We start from the raw sequence: 6749 nt of genomic DNA, 5'->3' as shown, positions 1-6749 counted from the left end.
TTTCCCTTCCCTGGTTCTGGTTTTCCTTTCTTTTATCCTACCACCCGGCCAGGTCCTTCCTTCCACAGTCATAATATTTTCTCCATTTTGTGTAATGCAATTTTGTCCTTCCTATTATTAATTACAACCAAATAGCAGCAGTGTTAATAGGCAACAGTGAATTCTGACATAAACACAAAGTTGATTGCATGGTAATTTTGATCCACCAGCTTTCCTTTTTACCCATTAAGAAACGAGAGTAGATTAGCAGTTTTAAAAGCTTTTCTCTCAGTGCTATACCAGTATTACTCCCTTGGCTATATAGATACTCACAGAACTTGCTCATTATCTTTACATTGCCTGCAAGCTAAGACACAACTGAAGAAAAGGCTGTGTTTTTTCTGCTTTGTACTTGTGCCTGATTTTAAATCTCACTGATGTTCTTGGTGTACTATTTACAACCCACAATACATAAAGCTCCTACTGCATGCAAATTCGTTTCTTAAGCTTTGCTTCAACACAAGGAGAGTCAGGAATCCCCAGTGCACTATCAAATTTTTAGCTATGAGCTTGGGTGTGCCCCACTTTTACTCCCTTTAATACTTATGCATCCCTACTGAATTCATAAGGGTTGTCTTCATTTAAAGTGGAGTAAAATATAACCTATTGTTCTTATTATTGGATTAATCAAGGTTTAATGGCACAAAAGAAGATTGCCAAAATAGCTTTTACATTTCAATTTAGGCTGAAACATTGATCTCACCAGCCAGAAAGGCTGCATCGCTCCCTCCTCTGGCCAACTGGTGAATCTGTTGCAATTTCCTGAAGTCCAATTGTTTCCCTTCAGAACAACAATGTCCTGTCTTTCTCTTCTATTAAATATGAGATAATGAATATGTAAAGAAAAAGATAAACTTTAAACAAGAATTATTTGTCCATTGCATATATTTAAAGTCATCACAATAAGCTCTCTCAGAATATTTTCTGAATACAGATCAGATTATTCCAAGATCATAATGTAAATAGATAATGGCAATAAACCTCCTTCAGCCTCAAGAGACAAAAAAGCACCTAAATCAATCTTTAAGAAATACATTTGGAAAAACAGTTGTAAGTACCTTTGAATAGAGTATGTTTTAAAATTTAACAAGTTCTTAAAATTTGCAGTAGGTGAGAAAATATTCCACTTGAGTCTGATGACAACATAATTCTCCCATCCCTCCAATATATCAGTAATGTGTCAACTGGACTATAGTAACTCTTCTGTCAAATGGAAGAACTACCAAGGTTTGTAATCAAAATCAGTCTTCACAGGAGACTATTTAAAATGCATAGCATTCCTAAAGCACTCAAATTGTTTCTTTAAGATTTACTACAATACAGGAAGTGAAAGAGACTTAGCATTTACCACAGTTTCCACAACGTCTTTTGCTCATGCGACATTTTTCTGCCATGGTTGCATTCTGCCTCTTAAAATTCCCCAGAAGGCTTCAAGGGTAGCTCTTCTTAGAGGCAATTGCATTAACCCAAGCTATTATAGGTCTCTTGACACAAACAGCACTTCATTTACAAATAAACAATGAGAACTGATATGCTACAGGATTAGATAGTTTAAACCATTAAGTCAGAGCATCAGACACTCAGTATTTTGCATTCACCGAGTGATTAAACCTTTCTGTTGATGGCATATATTTTAAAGATAAGAAAAATATGAATGCAATATTTAGGCTATACAATTATGTGTACCGATATGTAATTATACTAACTATACTATATAGATAAATGTACATTTAGTGCCAGCTATTAACATATGCAGGTCAGGTTTTGGCTTCAGTAATGTTAGGGAATCCAGAATAAATCTACTTGTTTGCTTGTAGTTATTTTAGGTTTATATACTGGGTTAATCAAATGAGGTTCAATGTATACTTACTTTGGGCTGACTTTCAGCTATTAGAGTTGTAGCCCTCTCAGGTCAGAATTTATACCCGTGGTAGTACATGCCCCTATCAACGAGCACGGTTATGAATGTAACAACCCCACCAAGTGCACATCATTTAGCAAATAGACAGAAATTTCTTTGAGAAATTAATCTCTTAGAAACACACATCAGCACAGAAGAATGAGGAAGGCTGCTATTTTCCACATAAAGAAACAAGAAAAGGATGTTTCAAAGCCCTCTGAGAGGAAAAGCTAGTGCAGGAATCAAAATTTAGGCTTTGGAAGTTCCTGGTTCTGTAGGAGCACTATCGGACAACAAATGCCCTTTCCAGGCAGCAGTGTGAGGTTTGACGCAGTGCTTGGGTGGCATGGGATGGGCTACGTCAGGCTTGTTAAACAAGGAAACAGATAGTTTGAGCATTCACAATTTTTCAAGTATACCAAATATATAGCTTCCCTAATTTGTTGCAATTGGATGCAGAAATAATCATTTACAGCAAAATGAGGAAGAATTCATGGCTAATGAAAACTGGCGTAACTTCCCTGCAGTCACATTAGTTACACTGAAATGATCTTCTATGTTGCTAATGATTCTATTTGCGCAAAGGCACAGTTTTTACCCCCTTCCCTGCAGATGAAGTATTTTTCTCATTAAAATTTAGCTCACAGATGTCTACATGAGTTGCTTTTACCTCTTTGACTGCAACGTGAACACTTTTCAGATTACATCAAGAAGGACCATAAATAAAGAAATGGGGAAGACTAATATCTCTGCAACCTTTTTTTTTTTCCCAGTATCCAATCTCAGTTATTCAAGGAAACAAGAATAAGGATACATTCTAGTATCCATAATATTTGAGATGTTAAAATTGCTTAGAAAAACATATCTGGGAGAGGAAAATTTGTGTAGCACAGCACAGGCAAAGTAAAGGGCACTCTTTTTTTTGAATTTGCTTTATAGATCAGTCTCCACATCCTACCTTTCACGGTGGATCAGTTGTGTTAAGGTGAGCTGAATACAGAGCTAATGTTACACAGCTTTTCTTCAGCACCTTTAACACCTGTTTTGTCTGTTAATGCTCTTAGTGCCAGTTCCATGATTTGACTTTGGGTTATTTTGATCTTACTGAAATGTCAGGAATGATAAACTATATATAAGTAAAATCCCAGCAATATCACACCACAGTACTGTGCTAGGATAGTGAATAACTATATTCCTCTCCCTTTTTACATTTGGTTTAATTTCTTTTAACATCTTATATGCAGATAGTTGGACATTTTTCAACTAAGCAGACATTAGACCACATTCCTCTGCTGTTACGATTTGAGAAAAAAAATCTGTTTTCTTCTGTCCCAGCCTCAATCTTAGAGCTACATGCTTGGACATTGGGATATACAGTGATATTGCAAGATTTTTTTACACCAAGCAAGGTTGACCTAGCTCAGTCTTTGCATGGGAAACCTCTGCCAAAGTTAGATGCTGCAGAAAGCCGCGCTGAGGTTGAAGGACTCCTGCAGCATGTGTTCTGGCTCCGCTGCCCCTGAACATTGCTGAACTTGTGATGTGTCTCTGCTCAGACAGTTCCCACAGGGAGAGAGAGGAGGAAAAACGTGGAGGAACATTCGAGTGCTTTCACACGCGGGCAAGGACAATAACAGCAACCATCACTACATCTCCCCGTAGCCAGCTGGGAGGGAGGCTGAGCGGCAGCAAACCTTTATCCACCTTGATGGATGTCGCTAGGGGTAAAGATGAACAGCTTGTGGATTGTCTGGGTTTTATGAGTGAGAGCTCTGTGGTGAGTAGGGTACTCACATGGACAGCTGCTGGGAAGAACGAGAGGCAGATGTTGGGGTCAGACATATATGCAAAGGGTGCTTGTTACATATGGGGTGAGTTGAAAGTGGAATAATTTTGTGAAGGAAAAAATGAACGGATGATGGTGCTGGAAGAAGTTTGATGAAGAACGCATGCAGATACCTCAGTAATCTTCCAAGTATTGGGAAGGAAGGAGAAAGGAAGCCTGCGAGCTTTCATTTCTGTCTGTTTCCATCTGCCATTGCTTTTATTGCCTGGTCATGCTGATTGCTGAGCTACGTCTAGTCAATCATCTCACCCAGAACGTGAGGGAATACCGTACCACATATGGTAATATGTAAACACTGTCTTGGCATTTGCAAATGCATAAAATCACAAACTGAGTCAGAGTCAATAGTCTAGCTAAGTCAACGATTGGTTGGTTTTACCAGTTACATTAAATGGACAGAAATCAATGTCCTTCAAATTTACTCTATGAAAAACCATAAATGCCTTTAGGGTTTTTGATTTATCATACAATTTACAGAACATTTCGTTAAAAGAAGAATATGTTAGTTTTCTGTTTCCTCCTCAGACAAGATTTAGCAATATTTTACAATCTGTGTATAGGAAAAGAGATAAATTCATGTTCTGAGAAAGCAAATGCCATCAATAAAACATAAAATAATTTATTCAAGATTACAAGTCCTTCCCTCAAAACTTCTAAAAAGAGCCCATATATTTTCATCTTTATTGATCTCAGAATTTCCTACTGTTGCAATTTTCCTTTTGTTTCAGATCCCAACCTCTAATTTTTACAAAAGATGGTCACTATTACTTCTCAGAAATGTCATACTAGACCTCTAAACATTTAATAACACCAAAAATGCTGGATTTTTAAGTGTCAGCTAAGAGGCAGCGACTGGAAGCTGAATCTACAAGAGGGAGTAAGGGCCACCGTGCTCAGCTTTGCAGGGCTGCAGCTCTGGTTGCTTGCCCAGTGCAATGGCGGTCATGACTCCGAGCTTGACTCCTAGATTGGACGTGGCAAAAGCTAGTGGGCAAATGAGGCTCCTAAAGTAGCCAGCAGAACAAGGTGAGGGGCATATCTCACCTCCCTTTTGATTTTTAATGCCTTACTCCAGGCCACAAAAGACTAGAATTACTTGGTGTTCAGAGTCATATCCTTCCCTTAACTGTGTAAGTCCTTTCAAAAACTAAGCAGTGTCCCTGTGAAAAGCAGAGGGATTGATTGCTGATGCATTCTCCCTTTTCCCTCATGGAGGGTGCAGGAAAGCTGGATTCACTTTTTTCCATCCAAAGGTGCTCAGATCCACATCCCCTGCCTAGGAACATAAGCCCCAAGACTATTCATCGTATGGGGATGCTCCACTGTCCTTAGAACAAACAAATACCAGGGCCAGAGACAAAGAGAAACTCCCTACGTGAGTGGTCAGACACCCACTGGAAGGAGGGGAACCCTACTTGTCCAACAGCAGCATTATTAAAGCAGGGCTATTGCACATCCAGATTTTCTTAGAGATCCCCATTTATCTGGGATTTCAGCTGGCAACTTGATCAGCTACACCACCACAACTTGGAAAAGCCTGTTAAAGTATAAGAAATGCCAGACATTTCCGCGGGTCATGTCCTCCTCAATGCACGTGCACTAAACCTGGCACTTCTAGAAAATTTTGGACTTCCCAGACACACCATGCCCTTTCAGGATGCACATATGCCACAGGTCTGGTGCTGCCAGGCAAACTGTGCACAAATGAATTAGGGATAACTTATTAAAACAATACACGCATGCAATGTGGGGCTCGCTGCTTGTTCACTGCATTGCCAGTTGTTTCTGTCCAGGGTATGCCTGGACAAAGCATTAAGCAGTACAGGATTCAAAACCAGGTTTCCTCACTGCTATGTAGCAAACCCGACCACAGGGTGAGACAGTCATCTCTCTCTTTCCGGCTCCCCTCTTGGCTTTATTATTCCACACAACACAAAACAGCTTCAGCAAAAGAGGGTGAGGGCAGGTCCTTCCAGGCTGGCCCTTGGTGGGATGGTGAGGGCAGGCTGTAGGGACAGAGGTGGTGTGGGCTGAATCCTGTCAGGCAGGCTACTGTCGTGCCCACTAATACCTCAAAGCTGAACATATTTTCCTGAGGCTGTTTCTGTGCAGAGCAGGATCTGCTGGGGATGCTCTGGAACCATCTGGCTGGCCAGATGGACCAGCGATACCTAGGCTGGTAGTGAGGTGAGTGCATCTGTGATAACAGCGTCAGTCGGTGGCAGCGTGTGTGTCTGTGACGGTACCATGACCTGGAGATAACTACGTTGTGCTCTGTTGTGCACAGCTGAGATACATCTTATACATAAGATGTCATAACAGTCAGAAATAAGTAACATTTTTTTAAAGAAGCCTATAACAACAGAGTGAGCACATGATAAGAGCAGTCAATTTTCTTTACCCTCGTACTAAAATTCTTAAGTATTTATGTCAATTAGTGTCAAAACAACCAAACTGTATTCTCAGAATATTTGCACGCAATGTTATTTACAGGTTTCAGTGCAACTTCTAATTCAGCAGAACATATGAATAAAAAACATATGGGAAGGACAAAAATATATCCTGAGGTAGCTTTTCACTAGAAATGTGGTCAATGGGGGAACACTGGCGTACATTCCCTGACCTGAACTTTATTATATGAACTAGTTTACTTACTGATAATATTACCAGAGGCTAAAAAATGAATGTGCTAGAGACTGACTGTCCTCCCTTTGTCCGGATAGGACTAAGACACAGTGGTAGAGCAGGGAAGGGATAAAAAAGAAGTGAAAGCAGAGCCCAAAATCCACCCTTGGAAAACCATATCCGTACACAGCATTCAGCAGGGACAGCATTTGGATACAGACCTACCATACAACCTCACTCCTGAGTGGAGAACTCTGTCAGACCGCCAAAACCAAAAATAATGTTTGGCATGGGGAAGAATAGTGGTGTTTCTTCATAGAATCATTAAGGTTGGAAAAG

This window comes from Fulmarus glacialis, unplaced genomic scaffold (assembly GCF_000690835.1).
Source record: "Fulmarus glacialis isolate BGI_N327 unplaced genomic scaffold, ASM69083v1 scaffold3, whole genome shotgun sequence".
NCBI classification, from domain to species: domain Eukaryota; kingdom Metazoa; phylum Chordata; class Aves; order Procellariiformes; family Procellariidae; genus Fulmarus; species Fulmarus glacialis.
The sequence above is the reverse complement of the archived record's forward strand: the minus strand, read 5'-3'. Positions refer to the sequence as shown.